This window comes from Hyperoodon ampullatus, assembly GCF_949752795.1.
Source record: "Hyperoodon ampullatus genome assembly, chromosome: 19".
Taxonomy (NCBI): Eukaryota; Metazoa; Chordata; class Mammalia; order Artiodactyla; family Ziphiidae; genus Hyperoodon; species Hyperoodon ampullatus.
Window position 1 is genome coordinate 27,757,483 of NC_136932.1, and position 22,158 is coordinate 27,779,640.

General features: G+C 53.3%; 1 protein-coding gene and 1 pseudogene across 2 annotated transcripts in view; both read left to right on the top strand.

The window, feature by feature from the left end:
- The window catches only part of LOC307067905 (RAD52 motif-containing protein 1-like), a gene marked incomplete at both ends in the record, with an annotated part of 261,539 nt that overhangs the window by 82,554 nt on the left and 156,827 nt on the right, over nucleotides 1-22,158 (top strand). The window lies entirely within an intron of this gene.
- LOC307067401 (uncharacterized protein SPEM2-like) lies at nucleotides 805-21,006 on the top strand (annotated as a pseudogene). The gene is made up of 9 exons: nucleotides 805-822; nucleotides 916-1,065; nucleotides 1,228-1,285; nucleotides 1,418-2,687; nucleotides 19,375-19,531; nucleotides 19,579-19,625; nucleotides 19,709-19,909; nucleotides 20,089-20,270; nucleotides 20,789-21,006. The product of its transcript is annotated as an uncharacterized protein SPEM2-like (transcript).

Sequence of the window (22,158 nt, forward strand, 5' to 3'; positions counted from 1 at the left end):
AAATTATTTTTTCTGTAAGGAAATACACTAAGTAATAGTGCTTATGTTGGCATGTTGGGACTAGTGGTCGTTTTTTCTTTGTTTTGACCTTTCTGTACTTTATTGTATTTTGTAATATGTATTATCTTTAGGATAAGAAAAGGTTCTTTCTAAAAGGATGCATTTGTAATGAGGATAAAAAAGCACACTGTAAAAACCTCAAGTTCCAGCTGTGATGCTCAAACTTTGGACAAGCTACTAAACTGCTCTGTGCCTCAGTTTCTCCATCTGTAAAATGAAGCAAATAATAGTATCTGCTGCCTAGTCTGAGGATCATATGAGAAGATGAGAACAAAAGCATTATACAGTATACATCAGAGGTTACAAACTGGTGTGTTTTGTGTGGCCCATGTTGTTGGCCAGCAGAGTTTAAAATTTGAATTGGTTTGCTACTTTTAAAATGTGGCTATTTCACAGAGCAATTTGGATTTCTGGCTTCTCTTGAAACTTTTAAAGAACTGCAGGCTAGTTCTAAGAAGCCCAACAGGCTACGTAAGCGGTCCTAATGTCTTGAACAATGAAATGGAGGAAATCCTATATGCATGATCCAGTCACTATGAAGACTGTCTCTCATCTGTAGCAACCCTGCTTGCAAATCAAGTTAAGCAAGGCCCCATGGAGACAGAAGGACAGACTGAACTCTGGGGACTAGGCTCCATGTAGTGGGAGCCGAGGGCAGAGACGGCCACCTAAAGGACCAGCTGAGTGGATGAAAGATTGGACAACTCCGCATTGTGACTCCCTGCAATGGGCCTCATTATGACCATGCTCCCTCACCTGTTGGTGGGTGTCCCCAGGTCCTGGCATGAGTGCAGTGTGGGTCAGGGCCGGTGGGGTTGAGGGGGGTGGGGCGTCCCACGGCTCAGGCGGCCCTAGGACCCGCCCACCATGGAACACCAGCTCTGGTATGACAACCTGGGGTGCTGCCATCAATACCAAGAAAGTACCCAGAATGCGGAGGACTTCCTACTCCTGTTGCTGGGCCTTGTCATTCTTGTCAGCATTGGGATCAGCATGGCAACTATGGTCAGCGATGGTTGGGGATCACCAGTAGGGGTGAAGATGGCTGAGGGTGGGAACCAGCTGCAGCCTGCACCTCTGTCTGCAGGAACGGTCTTGGCTGGGAGTGGTGGTGAGGGTAGAGAGCCTGGCCTTCATTTTCACCCACTCCACCTCACCCCACACCAGATATGGCATGGGCTCCAGAATGCCTTAGACAAGACCATGTATTGTATTATTCAGAAAAGTAACTATAGAAGACAGCTAGGGGGCACCCCGCCTCGCCATTCCCAGGGCCCTAGAAACCCAGGCTCCCAGGATCCCAACCCTGAAATCTTCTGACAGTTGCCCTGCCCTCACGGACTCTCGCCTCCCACAGATGAAACCTCACAGGCTTGTGAAAGTTCCTCCAAACATCCTCCAGCCAAGGCCCAAGACATCCACATCCACTGCACCCTGGACCCTGTGGAAGTGAGAATGGCCCGGCCCACTTGCTACTCCTCGTCCTCCTACCACCATCTCCGCAACCGTAGCCGCAGCTGCAGCCGCCACCCCTGAAGCCACCAGGGGAGGCCCAAGAATTTAGAAAATTCCCCTCCAGCTGCTCAGGCTTCCGTAGGCCACATCGCCTCCACGGGATGTCACAGCTGCCTCCGATGCCCTCCTTTAACTGGGAGGACCCGGACTCCTACCTGGAGGAGGAGGACCAACTTTCCTTCCCACAACCCAAGTACCCGTGGGGGTGCTGGGGAGGGCTCTACCAGCAGATGGGTCTGCCCTCCAACGTGGGCCTCTGGGGTCGACAGGGTGGGATCCTGGCCATCCAGCCACCAGCCTGTCTCTACCCGTGGCCCGAGCTGCACCGCATGCCCAAGTGTGTGGAGGCCAAGTCTGAGCTAGGGCTGCAGTCCTTCGGGGCCCCTTGCTCGCCATCCCGCATCTGGGGCAATGTGGATGCTGACCAGTGGACCTCGTCTCCATCACTTACCCGACGGCTGCCCCCTAAGAGCTCGTGGGTCCCTGGGGGGCACAGAACTTACCCCTCAGGGGGCCATCTCCCGTATGACTCCTGGGATCAGCGGCGGCGTGGTCTGGAGGGCTCTGAGCCTCCATCAGCTCTGGTGCCTCAGAGCTACAGGCCCGAAGCATGGCAGCGCAACTCCCCACCGGCCCACGGACGGAGCCTCCACAGCTGTGCTCACAGCCAGCCCAACCACAGCCCGCGCCACTCCACGGGACACTTGAACTACTCCCGGGATCCCCACGAGGTGCGGCGCTGGGCGGCCGAATGGGCAGAGATGCTGCCTGTGCGGCACCCTCTGGCCGCCTCCGCCTCCTTCACGGTGCTGGCCGAGGCCCCTACCAGCGGGCCTCGGATCCCAGCTCAGCGCTGCTCCTCCACCCCTCCCAGACTCTGCCCGATGTCCAGGCTACCGAACGCCCTCCACCCATGCCAACCTTCATGCCACTCAGCCGGAACCCAGGGGGAAATGCCAACTACCAGGTGTATGACAGCCTGGAGTTGAAGCGGCAAGTGCAGGATGCCAAGCGCGGGCCAACTCGCTGCTACCTTCCACCTCGGCCTCGAGGCCCTCTCTGCACGGAAGCCAGACTGGGAAAATGAACTGGCCAGCAGCTAATGGGGGCGGGTGGGGAGCGGCAGGGCATGGAGAGAGGAATAAAGAGCGCCATGGTCCAGAAAACATTGGCGGTCTGTGGCTTGGAAGCGCCACTCCTTCTGCCAGCTTGGGTCCCTGCCTTTGGCTTCCTGCAATAAGAAGCCAGTGTCCCCTTCTGGGCCTGAGGGTCCCCTTGGTTTAGTGGCCACAGTCCTGCCAGCAGGCCCCTCCTGGTCCGATACCATGCACTAAGTAGATCTGCAGCTGCAGTCTCCAAACCACTGGTCTCTTGGCACCTCCTCTGTGTCTCAGCTGTCCCTGTCCCCAAAGAGCCTCATACAAGAAGCTGCTTCCAAACTGGGAGGTTCCACATCTGGGCAGGTCCAGCTCCACAGCCAGTGAAGGGCATGAAGAAGGCTGAGGCTCTGGACTCCAGCCAGGCCTTCCGCAGGGCTCTGAGGCCAAGGTCTTTTTAGTCTCAGGAGGGGCCAAGAGATGGAATGTGACATTTGAACAAGTGAGTCAGTGGGCGGTGAGCGAATGTTTGACAGCTCGAGGGGAGGTGTGCCGGAATCCGTTCCCTGTTTGGCTGTCCAGTCTCAGCTTACCTCACTTGGGTAACCAGGGAATGCCACGCCTGGCCCACCTTTTCGTCCCCCTCCCTCACTGTGACGCCACCACCTGCCCCATTATGACCCAGTCTGTCTCCCAGTATATATATGGAGGCCAGGGGACCCAGGCAGTCCTGGGACCACCAGCCATGGCTGAGCAATCCCATTACCTACCCCAGACGTGCTCTGGCACCACCCCCGGAAATGGCAGGACCTAGGAGGTTCATTTCTTCTGATCCTTTTCAGCTTCATCTTGCTCAACTTGGGGATTAATGCGGTGACTATGGTGAGGGCAGGATCTGGGCAGTGGGTTAGGGGAAGCACTGGAGTTGTAAAGGGTCGGAGGTGGGAGGGCTTCTCGGGTGAGGCCGGACAAGGGTTGGATTTCAGGGTTCACCCGGATCCCGTCCTCCCCCCTCCCCTGCTTCCCTCATCTCTGGATGCATCTGAAGAGATTCTTGCGGGCACGTTTCAATCGTATTTTCCCCAAAGGTGAGTGGGCGCCAGCGTTGGCTCAGGGGATATGGGCCTGTCACCTTTCTTCTATCCCTGACTTGATTCTCAGGCCCTCAGGAACCCAGGCCCTGTCCCAATTCACTTTTCCCTGCAGACAAGCAAGCCAGCTGTGTAGGCAGACATCGCATGTGCATGCACTGCCCCGTGGATCCAAAGAACCTGTGTTCAAGAGTTTGTCCCTGGTTCCGCCATCACCCAAGCTTCTGGCTCAGGCACCCAAAACACCTTGACTGCTGGATACCAGAAAGAGATAATGAGACGGCTTCTAAGGGCTGCTGGATGCCTCCTCAGTGCGGACGGCTTGGGCTTCCAAGGAGGCTCCACGGGGACTGTGGAAGGAAGGGGTATTGGGAGCTCGGAAGGCCCCTGCGGTCACAGCCTTAAAGTCCCAAGCCACCTTTAACTCCAGGTGAGAGACATCTTCCAAGCTCCGCAGGATAAGCAAGGGGGACATGGTTCCAATGCGCCTGCCCCAAAGACCAAGGTTAAGACCCCAGACTATGACACAGCCCAGGCCAAAGCCCGGGTCCAGACCTGCCCCCCAGTTCAGCTCCCTGCACATTCTCCTGCCAAGGCCCAGAACTTCTCCTACAAGCACCCCTCTGTGCACGCCCAACCTCAGGCCCAGACTTGCTTCACATTACAACCCCCTGAGCACACTATTGCCCAGGTCCAGACACCCTCCCCAGCCCTCAACCCTGAGCTCAGCCCTGCCCAGGTCCATGGCCCTGAGCACACCTCAGCCTATACCCCAGCCCAGGCCCAAGCCCAGGCCCCCTCACATGCCTCAGCCCATTCCCTGGGCCACACTTCTCTCTGCACCCTGACCCATGCTCATCTGACCTATACCCATGCCAACACTCTGGTCCCTCCCCCAACTTCTGCCCCTGCTACTACTCCTGCCCTAGACCCTACACCAGCCCCTGTCCCGATCTCTGCCACAACCTCTGTCCCAGCACTGGTCATGGCCCTGACGACCACTCCAGTCCCTTCCAACACCCATAGCCCCATGCTAGATTCTATTCCCTCTACATTGTCTGCCTTCAGCCAAGTCCTCTTCTCTGGCCATGTGGTCTACGATGCCCACAGCATAAAGCAGAACTTATTCCATGTGTGTCCCCCTCAGAACTCTGGGTACTCCAGAAATGACTTGGGTACCCTCTCCAGGCCCCAAGAGGGGCATGGTCTGGTGAGCTCTGGTACAGCTGAGCAAACACTGAAGCAATGTAGTGGGGACAGTGCCAAGCCCTCCACAGGATCCATACTGGGTTATGTGGAGTTGGGGAATATGGAATGGAAGATCTCAAATGATGCCAAAGACAAATTTGTACAGTCCAAGACCTTCGCTTACTGTAGCTTCCATCCTTGCAGTTCTGAGAAGAGAAACACGGATGCCCAGACTCCCGTCTACCCCAAATTCCTGGTGTACTCCAATGATGCTACACCTTTTCAACCTTGCTTCCATTCTCCGACCGGTGCCCAGAGCTCACCATGCCCCATTCCTCCCCCACACACTCTTTCTCTGCCTCTTGTTTCTCGCAGTTCCTTTGTCCTTCATCAACACAGCAACCACCAGAAGCCCTCCACCTTAATACAAACCCCCACATTTCCCCCAACCTCCAAGTCTCCTCAGTCTGTCCTCTCTCCCCAGGGCCCAATCCCTCCCCAGTTATCCAGTATTTCTCAAACCCCAAACAAGCCCCAAACCCATGAAATTCATGAGAGTCTAGGCCTCAACCAAGGCTCTGTCTTCCAATGACCCCAGGAGCTTCTAAAGGCTGTAGAGTTTCCAGAAATGCAGGCCTTACTCCAAATCCGGGCTTCCACAAGAACCAGGGCCTTACTGGAGACACAGGCCTCCCCAAGAATCCAGGCCTTGCTCAAGATCCACGCCTCCACGAACTTCGAAGCCTTACCGAAGACGCTTACCTCTGCAAGAATCCAAGCCTTTCCCAAGACTCTGACCTTCAGAAGAATCCAGTCATTACCCAAGATTCTAGCTCCCAGAAGATCTTAGGTTCTACTCTACATGGACGTTTCTTTAAAAGGCTATATATCATCCAACCCTCTGACCTCCACAAGAACACATCATTTCTCCAAAGTTCTTACTTTCAGAGGAGCTCAGCCTTTATGCATGATTCTGGAGTCTATAGGAATCTAGAACGAAACCAAGAGACTGTACTCTATAGAAGTCGAGGGCTTTCTGAAAAAACTCGCTTCCATCATAGCCCACGCCCTTTTCAAGATTCTGGACGTGACAAGAGTACAGGTAATGCCCAAGATTCAGCAGTCTCTAGGAGTCCAGACTTTACCCAAGATTCTGGGACACAGAAGAGTCCATATCTTGCCCAAGACTCTGCAGTCAACAAGAGCTCAGTCCTTTGCCAGAAATGTGGTCTCCATAAGAGCCTAGGCCTTGTGCAAACCCCTCGCCTCCATAAGGGCTCAAGCCTTACCCTAGACTCAGGAGACTACAAGAATCCAGGTCTGACCCAAGATTCTGGAGTCTGCAGGAGCCAAGTCTTTACTCAAGATTCTGACCTCCATAAGAATCCAGGTGTTTCCCAAGCCACTGAAGTCAAAAGGAGATGTGGCCTTACCCAAGGTGGTGGAATTTACAGGAGCTCTGACCATATCCATGACCCTAACTTCCACAAGTACTCAGGAATTAATCGAGATCCTGGCCTACACAAGAACCCTCTAAGAACTGACTCTGTCCATGTTTCGGGCCCACATCAGACCCAAAAGTCATTTATATCTGAGGCAGTTCCTCAAAAGCAGGATGAAGGGCAGCACATACCATGGACTTCTGTCCCACCCAGTCACAACTCCTGCTCTGCCAAGGCTCAGGGGGCCTACAATGACCTGCTAACCTCCTCGCAGCAAGCAGGCAGCCAAGACTAGGTGTACCACCCCATGGATACAGTTCCTCCAGCCTGCCACAACTATCAGGTATGCGGCCTGGGCGTGTGATCTTTGACTCCCGCCAGAGACAGAGCAGGCAGGGACAAGTGCGAAGCTCTGTCTCTCAGGCGCCTTCATCAAGAGACATCCAACAACTAACTGGAGACCATCAAGGAGTGGGGATATCAGAGTGTGATAAGAAACTTAGAAAAAGAGGGAACAGATAAGCATGAGAAATAAAGAGACAAGAGAATTCTTCTGTGGTTGTTTGAGGACATTCAACCCAGCCCGATCACACTGGTCCTGATGAGGTCCTAAACTATCCCTGCTTTCCCTCCATCGCTGTCTAGCTAAATCCGTTATCCCCAAGGCCCTAGAGCTGCATTGTCAATTACAGAAGCCACTATCCAAATGCCTATTAGAATGTAAATTAATTAAAATTGAGGAAAATTAATTCTATTAAAAATTAAGTTAAAGTTTAAAAATTCTCTTCCTCAGGGAACAGAATTTCCCTGGCATCCAATTCTGTTCTCTGGCAGTCCAGTTGTTGAGACTTGGCGCTTTCACTGCTGTAGCTGGGGTTCAATCGCTGGTCGGGGAAATCAGACCCCACAAGCTTCATGGCTTAGACAGAAACAAAACAGAAAATTCTGGTCCTCAGTGCCATGATCTTCTAAGTGCTCAGTAGCCACATGGAGCTAGTGGCTACTGCATTGGACGGCACAGATTTAGAACATTTCCATCATCATGGAAAATGCTATTGCAGAGCAGTGCTTTAGAGTTTAGAGCAATTTTCCTTTCCCTGTCACACACCCCCAAGCATCTTAAAGCTCCCCCAGAGTGCAGAAAACTTAGTTCGTTTTAGGGTGGCTCAGAAGCCACCCTCTGGGGAGAACGTAAGATGTAGGGATGGACACCCAATGCCTGATTTCCCCAGCCTGTGAGAAAGAGCCCAGGCTTCAGTTTTCCTCATCTGGTCTCTTGGGTCATGATCAGATGTATGGAAACTTGCCTCCCCCGTTCTGGGCTGTGTTTGGGGCTCTCGGTTACTGAGGGAGAAGTCCTCTCTTTGTCAGGGACTAGGAAACCTTGTGTTGTAGGCTCCCCAAATTGAGGCCTGGATTCTGAGGGTCCCCTCCTTCATAGGCCTCTAATTTTTTCGAGGTGTCTGCACTTAATTTTCTTGCCCATGGACTTAGGCCTAGTTCACTGTGGAGACAGAACCCTGGGAATAAGGAATGTAAGAATTCCTGGTCCAGTATGCATTGGTCTAATCTGTGAGCGTGTCTCTGGTGTCCTATGTTTCTGTCCTATTATTCTGGCTCCTAGTTTCATCCTGGACTTAAGCTGTGTCCATGATAGCACTGTTTGCTGAAAGCCATTTCCTTCTGCTGATAATTTTTCATTGCCCTGCCCTAGCCCAGCTGGGGTTTCCTCTGGACTTGATTTTCAGTCCTGATAACTCTTCTGTATACACACATAAGCTGCGACATTCCAAAGTGTTTTCCCTGCCACCACTTGTGTGTCTGAGGTGGGCAACACTAATATGTCCCTGCCCTGAGTCAGATGTCCATCCCTGGGTCACTACATGCACACTATCGGCGTGTTCTTGTCTAACATTACCACCACCGATTCCAAGGAGATACGTCCCAGCTGGAGAGCCCATTTCCAACACCTCTCTGGCTCAGCTCCGACCTTGGGCAAGTCATGTGCAACCTTTCTAGGCTTGCAATCTCATCTCTATCTGAAGTTGTAATTGCATGCAAGAACCCTACTAGATTAAAATGACCAGGGCGCCTCTACTCCCAAGTGAGATGTAGAGTCCCCTATTTCTCCGCATGCCCTAGTGTATGCCCCTCATTATTGTTATTCAGATCCGTCCTATTAGGCCTCTGTTCTAACCCCAAGGAGTGTTTGTGCGGTTGACCTGACCTTGTAAAGACACAGAATAGTTTATCTCTATAGAAACTACAACTTCCATCAGGCACTACTACAAGGGAATGGGAAAGGATGTGGGAGCGTGGCCCCAACGCCCTGGTAGCTTTGAAGACAAACTACACCTCACAGGATAGCCGCGAGATCTCCGCAGAGCGAAAGGAGTGACTGAACTCTGACTGGAGGCCGGGCTGGTCCGGAACCACCTCGACAGTCTCCCAAAAGAGGCGTGGTTATAATTTAGGGGCGTGGCCTTGCCGGCAGCAGGAAGAAGTTACCTGTTGAATCTTCCTCTCCATTCACTTCCCAGCCTTTGTAGCTAACCCTAAGAGGGAAGCCGCAAACCACTAACCTCTTCAGAAAAGGAGGTAAGGGGACGTAGACAAGGGGCAGTGAAGGAGGCTATTGCATTCCTTCAGAGGGGCCAAACAGCTACTTTCTACCTGCTGAGTCAGGTGAACTGTTGACACTTGCACAGATAAACCTGACTCAAGTCACAATTCAACCTATGGATGTGGAGCTTACCATTACTACAGGATCCAATACGGAGACTCTACCTTCTCCAATCACGCAGAAGACCCCTACTCAGCCTCAAGAGGCACCTCAGGACATTGTAGTACAATCTCCATTCCAGCAGGAGATGACAGTTCCAACTCCAAGCAAGCATCAAGGTCTGTATTCAACATCATCCAGCGTCACAGTTCATCATGTGGACCTAGAGCAAACCACAACTCCAGAACCCACTCTGGAGGCTGGACATTCTACATCCCTACAGCAGACTACAGCTCCCCCTCCAAAACACCCTGAGGTAACACTTTCACAACCAAACCTGACACAATCACAGTTCAGCTTGTGGACCTTGGAGTTAACATATCTCAGCAACCAAGGCCATCTGAGACAGTTCTTTTACCTTTGACTCAGTATTCATTATCAAAAGGTATTCCTGGTATAAAATATATCCCAGAAAAGAAGCAGCCATAACAGAATGCCACCACAAACATCAGCATATGTGAGCTCTGTACCTGAAAAAATGAGACGTTGTCATGTGTTGGTCTCAGCCCAAATCAGAAGCTCCACAGTGTGCCTAAGCCAGAACCTAACACCTACAATGGCATCTTCACCGTCATGTAAGAATTGCCTTTCCTTATTTGTTCTCCCCATTCTGCCTGAACTAGCAGCCTTTCTTCAAGTCTTCCTTATCTCCCTGATCCACATTGACTTACTTTCTATTTCCACCTTTTGTTTGTCAATGATTCCTTATCTTCATTCTCCTTCTTACTATTTCTCCTCTCCTCCAGTCTTTTACTTTTAATTGCCCTTATTTTTTCCTTCTCCATTTTTTACCCCATTACCGAATTCCTTAACATCTACTCTTCTCCCATGAAAAGCGAATGGAAAGCCAAGAATGGGAACTTGGGTGGTCTGGACCAAGAAAGGCTCTGCCTTGGGCGGCAGTGATGGGAGGGAGGCAGTGTGGTCGCGAGGTGGCGCTGTGGCTCCAAGTAAAGGGAAGATTCGGGCACCCGCGGGTCACTGCGCGTCCAGGGCAGCCTCGGGGAGGTGGGGCATGGCGGTCTTGGTGGGCTTGGCACCATCTTCATACAGCCACCAAATAATGATGGTGATAAAGATAATAAATATGCAGATAACCCGAAGCAGTCTCTTCTAGGACACACGGCATCAATAATCAGAAACTGTGCGCGAGGAACAATTGAGAGTGCGGAACTGTCCACCAGGGATCAGTGCGTGCGCATTCCGCATAATTTGCGGATGCCGGTGGAACCTGCCTCGCCCGCCTGGAGCCGAGCTGGGCTCTAACCTGTAGCCTCTGGGCGGCACCTGCGCCCCGTGGGCGACCTCCTGCTACCTGCAGGTCAAAGGATCCACAGTTTCCACACCTGCCATGGGGCGCTCAGTCCGCAGCCTGTCTGCACCTTTCCTTTGACTGGACCTGAGATCTTTGGGGGACTACTTTGCTGGATTTCACATGCACATATGGACACACGAATCACATATAAGCTCAGGCTCAGACACAGGTACCATGCTTTTGCACACACATTACATGCACACCCGCTCACATAAAGGAGGAATGTCTACACGTGACACATGCACACACTATACACATGCACTCATGTACTCACTTTTGTGTGCAACAATCCTCCTCAAGCACACGTGCACACATGCACCCAAGTGCGCGAAGTCACTCAATGCCACAGAGTCGTATTCCACAGACCCACGATATACAGCCACTCTTCGTTTGTACAAACATACTTGCACACTCACATCACACACATCCAGCAAAGACCTCCAAGCGCGGAGCGGTGCGTAAACACCCAGTGAATTGCACCTTAAAGAAAACACACTCAAGAACTTTTTGTGACTGCGACATCTCGGGCTTGTCTGCTAAACTCCTCCTCCCTTCTACTTTCCTCTAAGCAAACTGGCCTTTTCCTTCCCTTCCGCTCCAAATCCTCAGAGGCCTCAATTTCCTTCTTTCGGATCTGCACTACTGAAGGGATGTTAATTTCCAAACAGCCCGGCAACCCTGTTCTCCCACCCTGGAGTCTCCTTCCGTGCGGGGAGAGAGGGCCATTCAGACTCCAGAATCAAGCAGCCTGATCAATTCCAATCCCACCAGCTGGAGGACTGTGTGGAAGGGTCCGGGGAGGGGTAAGTTCGCGCCCTGGGGCAGCCTTGGACTGGGACCTTTCTGGCAGTGCCCCTAACTGTGTTGTCTCTGCACAGAGTAACTTCAGCTTTTAGCTATGGTCATTCCAAGGCCATGTGGCCTTCCTCCATTAAAGCACATCTGCAGGTGTCCAGATTTTTACCCTCTGATGGGCGTCCCGGTCTTCCCCACAGTCTTTTATTTAGTCTATTTCAATTAGGCAACTTTGCATGCGCCTGGAGCTCTAAAATTTCAGCTAGGGCTGGGGAGAAGCGGCTAACTGGAGGTCACATAACAAATGTGGCAGAGGCAGGGATATAGCTGGCGCCCTAGCGCGCCCTGCCACTGCCGGCCCCAAGAGACGCAGGCATCTGTATCCGACCACTGCAATGCGCATGCAGTCCGCGTATTATGGCTTTTCAGAACCGTTTACCCTCCTCTCTACTCTCTGCTGCCTGCCTTCGGGGGGACAACTTGCACCCATGCTCCTTTGTCATCCAGGATAACTACAGGCCCAAGAGCTAAAAGGATCTTCGAGCCATGGGGGGCAAGCACCAAGGCGAATGCGGGAGATGAGCACCGAAGCTGGGTGAGTGGTTTGGATCCAAGGTTCACAGCATATATAGGCTCTGGAGAAATTTCGGCTCGGCGAGTTTATTAGCAATGCAGCTGTGGGCAAGTTTCATTTTAATCACAGAGCGTCAGTTTTCTCACCTGTAAAATAGGGGTGAACTTACCTACCTTGTTTGTCTGTTGTGGGAATTCAGTGAGTTTATGCCCATAAAACCTCCAACAAATGGGATCTATTCTTATCTGGGGACCATCCCAGAGGAAACCCGAGAGTCTGCAGGCTCGATCCGGGAAAAGTTCATTAGAACCCCTGGCCTCAAGCCCTCGTCCCAGGCAGACTAAGCGCTCCCAAGCCAGAGCCCCAGCGGTGTTATTTGCCTGACTTCTACCTCCTAGCTCTCTGTGGGTGACTTTGTCCCTCTCTAGGCCTCAGTTTCCCTGTCCGTGCTGTGGGAAGAGGCACGCTCCCAGGGTCTGGAAGTATCAGCCAGACTGGACGAGCAAGCTGGGGCTTCTCTGCAGCACTGGGTGTCGGAATCAGGGTTCATGGTACAGGGAAATGCCCCCTTCCCTTTGCCACTTGCCAGAGAGGACTGAGATCAAGGACGGAGGGCAGACGATTTCCGCTGGAACCGTGGCCAGGGCAGCGGGTAGTGTCATTAGGAAGGGAGGGGCAGGGATTTGCCACGGGCGACCGGGATCCGTTGTTTGACCACCCCTGTCAGCATCTGGGTGCTGCTCAGGGATCGCTGCAGAACCACGTCCCACACAGGTCCTCTCTTTCCCAGGGCCCCGGGCCACCACCCTCCACCCACCTATCTCTCTCCTCTCTGGGGCAGTGCCTTGGCCTCTGTCCAACCCTGCCCGGGACTCTAGGCCATGCAGGGCCGCCTTCGGAGCCGGCCGCGTGCGGGAGGACTTCGCACCTTTGGCCTTCATCACCCCGTCTTTCCCTTTTCCCTTCTTCCCAGCTTTGGAGGAGGCATCTTTCCTCCGGTTTCACTCTGGTCTCTGGCTAGTGGCAAAAGGCAAGGGGCATTTCCCCAACAGGCGGCCTTTCTGGGAGCGTGTCTCCCTAAGGGGGACCGAAACGAGGGAATTTTCTGAATGACAGCTCCCAAGTCTGGCCTCCTGGGGGCGGACTCGCAGAGAAGATTCCCTCTTTCCCTGGGACGTCCCCCTAGGCTTAGCTGGGCGGTGTTTATCTTGTCTCCGCTCTTTTGGGGAGCGGGTGTGTTTCCATTTGCACTTCCCGGAAGTTACCGCGGCGACTGATGCTCTTCAGGAAACGGAATTGATCTCTTTGTGACGTAAGAGGGTTGGAATAGCCAGGAGTGAGATGGTTTCCAAGGTCGGGGTGGGGAGAAGGGCTTGCGCACAGGGCCTGAGTTGCTCCCAGGGCGGGGAGACCCCGAAGGCTGGGCAGCCTTGTCTGCTGTCTGGAGCAACGGAGAGGAAGTGGGTGGATGCTGAAGCGCACCCACCGCCAGGCGGAAGAAACTCTGAGAAGCCCCAAGCGAGTCTTCACTCCAGGGGAAATATCAAGCGCTTCCAATTGCTCCTTCCACATATAATCCCATTCTGCTGTATATTTTCCTCATATACATGTTCTTTACCCCTCACTTTCTTCCTCCCTAATTCTGTAGGTCTAGACAAGGCCTGGAAATCTGCATTTCTAACAAAATTCCTCCTTTCCCCATTTGATTAAGCTGATAAGCAGGGTTTACCTTATAAGTGATTACCGTTATAGGTTATCCTAAAGTCATATCACAGATATGCTATAAAGCATGGGCAATGCTAAATGTACAAGTTTGTCTCTCCACAGAGGATGTGACTATAATGTAAAAAGGATGAAGACAGTCTCAGTACATACTTTATAGTCACCCCTGTACACACACGTTTTGCTTTCTGCAGGTGGTGCAAACCTTACATGAGGGAAGACTGAAAAGCATTTAAGGGATTTTTCGAAGTTTCAAACTGCCAGTGCTAGTTCATTATTCACCAGAGGAAATCCACAAAAAGGTACCATTCTGGTGGCCTGGGTGTTGTTCCCCATTTTCTATCACCCTCTTCGTCTCTTTTCCACCTTCTCTTTAACTTCCTTCCTACTTAAACATTTCTTACTGGGTAAGCGAGCAAGGTTGAAAGCACAAGGATGCCCAGAAGAAAAACTACAAATACACTCTGCTTGATTAAAATAAAGTACACTCAGCATCCCAGGTGAAGTATCTGCTGCCTCTGCATAGCGAAATGGACTTGGCTGTAGCAAAACATACCTGCCCCCATTTGTTTTTCCTCCCGTGGCCTGGTGGATGTGGAGGTTGCCTTCCTCCTATTTAGTTCCGGGAGATTACTGGCTCTGTGGCAGGAATTGGGCTGCTGAAGGCTTCTTTCTCTGGGCCAGTTTCTCTTTTGGATGACGCAGCATCAGGCACCTCCACAAACACATCATTTGCAGAGTGCTTCTAGATTTGCTTGACCCCCTAGAAATCCATCTGTTGTGTTACTCTCACTGATCCTGGTCCTCAGAGTGGCTGTGTCTCTCCTTTCTCTGTCACCTTTGGCAGTGATCTGATGTCCCATTGTGTGTTCCCCATCACTGGGGTGTGTACCTCACCAGACTCAACTTGGGAGTCTTAACACTGTTTACTGGAGAGTGAAATGGAGGCACAGGAAATTAAAGAGAGGGAGGTCTCGGTCTTATGCCAGTGCTACGTGGGACTCTTTGATAGGAGAGTGGCCTCTGCTTCCTGGTCCCCCTTCTCTGAAGGATCCCCTGAGAGAAGGAAGGGGATGGTCCAGGAAGGGGAAGGGATGGTCTCTGGGGACCCTTTGGGCCTTGGAGATTAAACTTGGAGCTTTGGGAAATTTTCAGCAGGCCAAGATTCAACTGTGCACTTAAATTCTGTAGAGATGGAGCATGTCCAGCTTCCCCTTTCCCCTCCTCACAAACCTATAATCCTTTTTCCAGCGACATACCTCTCATGAACACATACTGTGTGCCAGGAACTCTGGTGGGTGGTGTGGGGATCCTGATGGAACCAACAGATCTCTTCAAGAGCATCTGGGAGGAAATGGCATTAATTACTGTACCAGGGAGGAAGAGCTCAGCACATGAAGTGGTCCAAATTAAATGGTATGAAACTGGGCAGGCTTTGTGCACAAGAGATAAAGCAGTGTTGAAGACAGTAGCCATGTATCCTCAGGCCTGAAATACAGTCTTTCAACTAGTTTATGAACCTGGAAGTGGCTCCCACTTTCCTGCTCTGTGAAGAGTACTAAGTTTAACTTCTGCCTGTCTCCATTCCATTCAACATGGGCATGTGAACTTTTCCATCATTGATCCCATGAGCTCCCTAAATCAAAGGGCCAAGAAAGGCCGGCAGAAAGGGGACCTGGATTTCTGGCAGACAATTTCCCCAAAGGAGCCCTTAGCAGACTTGGCTGCATTCAGGGAGTTCCTTTGAGGGCAATGAAACAGAAGTTCACCATGTGCTTATTAGAGGTTACAGCCTGCTAAACAATGATGGGGCACGTTACCCAGAAACATCTAGCTATTTCCTTTGCCAGCCACAAGCATGTAAGTTGAAAGGTCTGAGGGAGGAGTTCATTTCGTCTTCCCTTCCTCCCTCCCTTCTTCCCTCTCTCCCTCCCTTCATTCCCTCCTTCCCCATCTCTCTCTTTCTTGACAGGTGTCAGAGGCCGAAGTTGGGGGAAAAGGTTTGTTCAAGCCCCCCATTTTAACAAAATGAGGAAGAGAGAAACTCTACACCAGATAACTAATCAGAAACGTTGTTTTTGCTTTGGTAGTTACTCTAAGGAAAAAACTGTTTGGGGGACAGGGATGAGGGGGTGTGGATTGAATCCGAGCAAATTTTAAAATGCAGCCTGGCACAGCTGCAGTGCGAGCATTCGTTAGGTAAACGGTGGTTTACCTAGCCCTCGGAATGGTCCAGAGAAGTGAGCACGTGAGGACAGCGCCTAATGCCGGCGGTCTCCAGGCTAGCGGCGGAGCGCGAGGTGTTTCAGTGGCTTGACTAGGGGCAGAGCGCGGGTCCCCCACTCCCTGGGGATCCACGGCACCTTGCTTGTTGGGGCCCAGGGTCCACCCCACCCTCCCAGCGTGGCGGCAGTGCCATCTGCGAGCTCCCAGCGCCGATCTCACCACCCATTTTTCCAACCACCACCCCTCCTCAAAGTGAAGAAGTGGACGCCTGGCATGCGCGTCCTGCTTCTTCCGCCCGGGCTCTCCCGTCTCCTCCACTTTTGCGCCCGACGTCCCAGGACAGCGGAGCAGGACACGACCCTGGGAGGGCGCAGCCTGTGCGTCTCGAGCGTGCTCAGGGCTCGGCGAGGATGCTTAGCTGACTGCAATGGCCGGGATGCAGACCCCAGCTCAAATCCCTGAGAAGAATATCCTCCTCCCCTTCCTTCTGTCTCCCTTCTCCTGCCCGGCTCTGCCCAGCTCAGCCCCGCTCCTCTCCAGCTCGGACACGGGTACTAAGCGATCCTTCGCGCGCCACTTTGAGAGGAACTTTGGCCGGCTCCCTGCGCCAGCCATAGAGGGATGTTAACGAGGGAGGGTGACCCTGCGCTAAGAGCCGGCAGGCTCCTGCGCTGCGATTGGCTGAGGCGAGGCGGAAGGATGGCGTAATGCAAATGAAGGGGCGGGCCCTTGCCACGCGGCCCCGCCTCCTCCACTTGGGGTTAGTGTACTTGTGTTTAGCTCCGCGGAGAGTCAAACTGGATTCCATAGGGAAAGCCTGCAAATCACTTCTATTTTAGCAAAGAGAAAACAGAATCTCCGTTCAATAGGGTCCGCCTCTCTCTCTCCCTCACCTCTCCTTTCCTCTCTGTCTTTCCCTACCCCCCCCCTTTCCCCACCCCACTCTCCCTCTCTGGTTTATCTGTCTGGGGCAACCAGCGTCCTCCTCATCTATACGCACTGAAAGGAAAGAAACATCTTTGGTTGGGAGAGAAGGAGGAAAACAAAAAACAAAAAAAGGGAGAGAGAGGAAAAACTTGCCTGGTAGTGGAAAATGACACTTGAAGTAGCAAAGCCGGCAGCACGAGTTGAGTCTATTGTTTCTTAAATTGCCATCAGGGTTGGTTTATTTTTTCTTCCTGCTTCTTCAAGTGAACGGTACCTCTACAAGAGGAAACTCCAGCCCCTCCTGTCTTCCACTGGCCTGTGATCATTACAAAAAGAAAAAGAAAAAGAAAAGCACCCAAACCAAAAATTAACCAACCAAACAATCCCCAACAGCCAAGCATACATCTCTGTTTTTTAAATTTTGGTCTTTTTATTGGATTTTCCCTTCCTTTTCTCTCTCCTTTTTTTTTTTTTTCCTTCGGGTTATGCCTGGTCTGTAACTGTTTTCATTTTGTTTCAAGCCTGAAGAGGCATCTCACCAGTATGATGTTGGATATCTGTGTTTTTGTGTGATTGCTGTTTCTTTTCAGGCCACCTGTCTTTTCTTTTCTTTTTTTTTTTTTTTTTTTGCGGTACACGGGCCTCTCACTGTTGTGGCCTCTCCCGTTGCGGAGCACAGGCTCCGGACGCGCAGGCTCAGCGGCCATGGCTCACGGGCCCAGCCGCTCCGCGGCATGTGGGATCTTCCCGGACTGGGGCACGAACCCGCGTCCCCTGCAGCGGCAGGCGGACTCCCAACCACTGCGCAACCAGGGAAGCCCCTGTCTTTTCTTTCTTTCCTTCCTTTTCCTTTCCTTTCCTATTTTTTCTGTTCTTTTTCTTTCTTTCTTTCTTTCTTTCTTTTCCTTGCCTTTTCTTCTCTATTTCTTTCTTCCTCCTTCCTCTCTCTTCGTTCTTCTTTTCCTTCCTCCTTTCTTTCTTTCCTTTTCCCCTTCTTTAAAAACTTTCCTTCTCCTTCCTTTCCTCCCTTACTTCCCCCTTCTTTTCTTCCTCCTTTTCCTTCCTTCCTTTCTTCCTCCTTTCTTTACTTCCTTTGTTTCCCCCTTTCTTCTCTTTCCCTCTTCCTTCTTTCCTTCCTCTTCTTTCTTCACTCTTTCTTTCTCTTTCCTCTTTTTCCTCCTCTTAACTCCTTTTTCTCCCCTTTTCTCTTTCCATGTCCCCCTAGAATCATCTCTTATTTCTCCTCTCTGGTTCTCCCTCCCTCTCCCTTTAGCTTTCAGTTTTTCTTGGTCCACCCGAAGAACAGCAACTCCTAACTTTAATTCTGATGTTTCCTAAAAGTCTTCCCCACCGTCTAGGACCATGGCCCCTTCTAGCCCCTCTGCCACTCTCAGCTCCTGGATGCTAGGCTGTATGGCCTAGAGGCACTGCTTTTGGAGATGGACCTGGGGGAACTTTCCTGGGCACCCTCAGTACCCTTTCTGGGGACTCCTGGTCCCAAGTGAGATATATGGTCGCCCCCCCTCTTTTTTTAGGCCACCTGCTGGGCTTGGGGGAATGGGAGATCTAGTGGCTCCGTGCTCTCTCCGGCCCAGAGAGGGTGGAAGGGGAAGAATGAAGATGACTAATTACATCACCCTCATCTTCTCCGGGCTGGGGACAAGTGTCCACAACACTGTTCCCATCCCCGATGATAATAAAAATGGGGGTAGTTGGTAGTGAGAGTGAGTTGGGTAACTGGGCTAGAAACGAAAGGGTGTGTGTGTGTGTGTGTGTGTGTGCGCGCGCGTGTGTGTGTGTGCGCGCCCTTGTGTTGGCCAGGGTGGGCTGTCAGTGGCCGCCCTGTGCCCCCGGCGCCCCAGGCTCCAGCCCCCGGGAGGGCGCGCTCAACCGTCAGCCCTTATCCATAGGATTTCTGGAAAGGGTGTGAGGATTTCTGCGGAACAGCGAACCTTTGTCAGGACAGGTCTTTTTTTAAAATCCCCAATTCCCTTTCCCACAGCGACCACTCCTGACTGCTCTGAGTTCCACCCGCAGATCCTTTGTCTCCACATGCTTTTTTCTGGGCGGGGGGACGGGACAGACGGCTCCCCGAGGCCGGGCACCCGAGGCTGGGCAGGGGCGGCAGGGGGCGCATGAGGTTTCCCGGAGGATGGCTGCTGCAGCGAGGAGCTGAGCTTGTTCCCCATCCATTCGCACCTGCGCACGGGAGATTCAAGGGGGTGTCGAGAACCAACTCCCATGCCCACTCTCCCCCTAAGTTGTAAACGACCGGCTTTGTTCCACGATCGCATGTCCCCTCATCCACCGCTACTTTTCTTCCTCCCCACGCAGTGCGCGTCAGGTCGGAGTAAACGCGTACAGCGTTTTGTCTCTTGCTCAAAACCCAAACAAAACTTTCACACCTCTTCGTCTGGCTCGGGGGGCGCGCACGTCCTCGGCGGGGAGGAATGGCCAGGCGACAGCACGCATGTCCTGTCGCCGGCTGGGCCCGGGGCGCCTGAGGGTGTGTGTAGGGGCCCCATGGGGCGTCTTGGGGGCAGAGGAGGCAGGTATTTGAGGGTTCGCGCGTGTGTAAGGGGTGACAAGGGGTCGCGGGTGTTGTCCCGCTGAGCCGTCTAACTGCGTCTTTGGCCGCAGCGGGGTGGGTCTGGCCCGGGCTCACTTTCAGAAGCAGCCACCTTCCAATCTACAGAAATCCAACTTCTTCCGCTTCGTCCTGGCCCTCTACGACAGACAGGGCCAGCCCACGGAGATCGAGGGGGCAGCCTTTGCGGGGTTCGTGGAGAAGGAAAAAGTAAGTGGGTGCAGCGCCGCTGCCCCTCGCCCCCGGCCGGGGAGCAGGCCCAGGCGCCTCGGGAGGCGCGCTCCCCCGCGAAGGCGAAGCATCTGTAACACGCCCCGCTCGCGGTCCCCCAAACCGCTTCCCGTTCCGGGCGAATGCGGGCTCCTCGTTCCTGAGGTTCTGCTCCAGAAAAGTTCGTGCTGAGTCCCGAAAGATGGAGAGAGGCGAGGCCGGCTTCGCACTCCAGAGTCAAGGGCGCCGGGATGAATCCGCCCTCGACCGCGCGACCACGTGCAGCTCCTGCCTCTGCTGGCGCGGGCTCGAGCTCCCAGGCCCTAGGAACGGGATCGCCCGTGCGCACCCCACGGAGTTTTTTGGAAAGTTGGAGCAGTAAGGGGCTCCGGGCGGCAGAGGGATCCCAGTTGGTCGCAATTTCTGCTGCTCCCGGGCCTGTCTGGCTCCCAGGCCAGGGGTCCCCGCTTGGGGAAAGTTGCCTCGAAGTCGGTCCACTAGCTCACACCGACCTCCCTCCTGCGCCTCTAGTGTCTTTGCTTCCTGCTGCGACCCAGGACGCCAGCAGCGAAAAGACCAATAACGGGATTCACCACCGGCTCCAGCTCCCCCACAGCAGTGCTGAGGCTCCCGTCGGGGCTGCGCCGGCACCCCGGGGCTCCGGGCGAGGGTGGGGGGCGCGGGAAGCTTCAGGTGGACGAGGACCCGGAGCAAAGCTCAGTCGTCCGCCATCCTCGGGGTAAACCGGCCTCTCCTAAGTTTCGCCCGAAGAGGCTTCACCTGAGGAGGCCCTGAGTGGCTCGAGGGCGGCCGCATTAGCGAGCGCGTACCTGGGCCCAGGTGTGGCGCCTCGGCCCCGCTGGGCCGCTTTCTTTCTTCTTCCCCGTCCTAAGGCCGGGTTCCTCGGCTTAGCATAGATTTCATGCCCAGGTCCCTTGCGTTCAGCGGGCGAGAGCGGTCAGGGCCTTGGTGGCTCCCAAGAGCACGCAGAGGGACTCCAGCCGTGGGAAGGGAGAGAACCCTGGCGGAGGGGTGGTCCGCCCAGTTCCCAGCTGCTGTGCTTGGGGGCGGAGCTGCCTTCCAAATGCGCTCGGGCTGGGCCAGAGGCCCTCGTCCGGAAACTGGGGAAGGGGGTCCTGGCTGTGCTTCTCTGGGACAGTCGGCCTTCCATCAGCCTCGGAGCCCCAGTCTTTGTTTCCTGCAGATCCTCTCTCACTTAATTCTCCTTCGTTCCCCTATGCCCCACCCCTCCCCCAGGAATGAGGACGCAGCGGGATTTCTACGTTCGCCTCATTGACTCCGTGACAAAACAAGTGACTTTCTTAAATTCGCGCTGCGGGGGTGACTACGGTCGCGAAATTTGGGAGAGTCAAGAAGCCGGCTACTCCTTAGCGGGAGGGCTGGGACTCGAACTCTCAATGCCAGGGCCGACCGCGCTCTTAGCGCAGCCTTGCAAGCGCCCCAAAGCACGTTGACTCGCCGCGCGGGAGATGGCTGGGCGGCCCCTTCTTCTCAAGGGAACTTCAGACCTTGCGATTTGAGACTACGGGTTGCTGCACGGGGAGAGTACGGGCTGAACTTCCTTTGACCCGGCCGGGGGGCCCCAGGGGGCGCAAAGTTGCCCAGAGACCCAGGTGCAGACCGGGCTGAACTTGTGAAACCCAAACCCTCAGGGCCTCCCCCAGGGGCCAGAGGTAGAGGAAGCGGGTGAGGGGCAAAAGCAGCTTCCCCAGGAACGGTGAGGTGGTCTGAGAGCGTGCTTGACCCACTCTACACATTTTTTAGAGAAGAGATGGTGGTGGTGGTAGTGCTGGAAGATGGAGCGACAATTGTCAGAAGATATCTTGCAAATATCCCCCTGCTTTTGCCTCCAAGTTTGGCAAGAAGCCAGGCAGCGTGAGCGAGCTTGTGCTCTTAAAGGTACATAGACGGCATTTTCTTACGCTTCCAACACGCGGGCGCCGAGCGGTATACATTAAAGGTGAGATATGGTTTAAAAGACACAGTTATGAGCCGAGTCAGAAAAGAGGTCTGACGTTTTTACGAGGCGCATGAACATTTTTTCTTTTCAAGAAAAAGTTTAGGAATTAAATATCTGGTTAGGTAGTTGGAGGATTTCGTGACAAAAAAGAAGACAGTTTTGGGCTTCTCTGGTGGCGCAGTGGTTGGGAGTCCGCCTGCCGATGCGGGGGACGCGGGTTCGTGCTCCAGTCCGGGAGGATCCCACGTGCCGCGGAGCGGCTGGGCCCGTGAGCTATGGCCGCTCGGCCTGCGCGTCCGGAGCCTGTGCTCTGCGGCAGGAGAGGCCACGGCAGTGGGAGGCCCGCGTACCGCAAAAAACAAAAAACAAAAAGAAGACAGTTTTATTGGGTGGGGGACAGAAATCAGAACAAAGAGAAAAGTTACCCATTGTGTACTAACCACCAATTCAGTGAGAGGGTTAAGACTGGTTTGCTTGATGGAGGTTTTAAAAGATTCCCTTTAAAATAAGGGGCGTAGTTTTCATAGATGCTGGCTTGGAAGGTTTCAAATTAGAGTATACATGCATATTTAAAAATTATTTTTAGATACCCATAGCTTAAATATGTTGTACCAAATGCACATTAATAACCTGTTGGGAGTTTTTA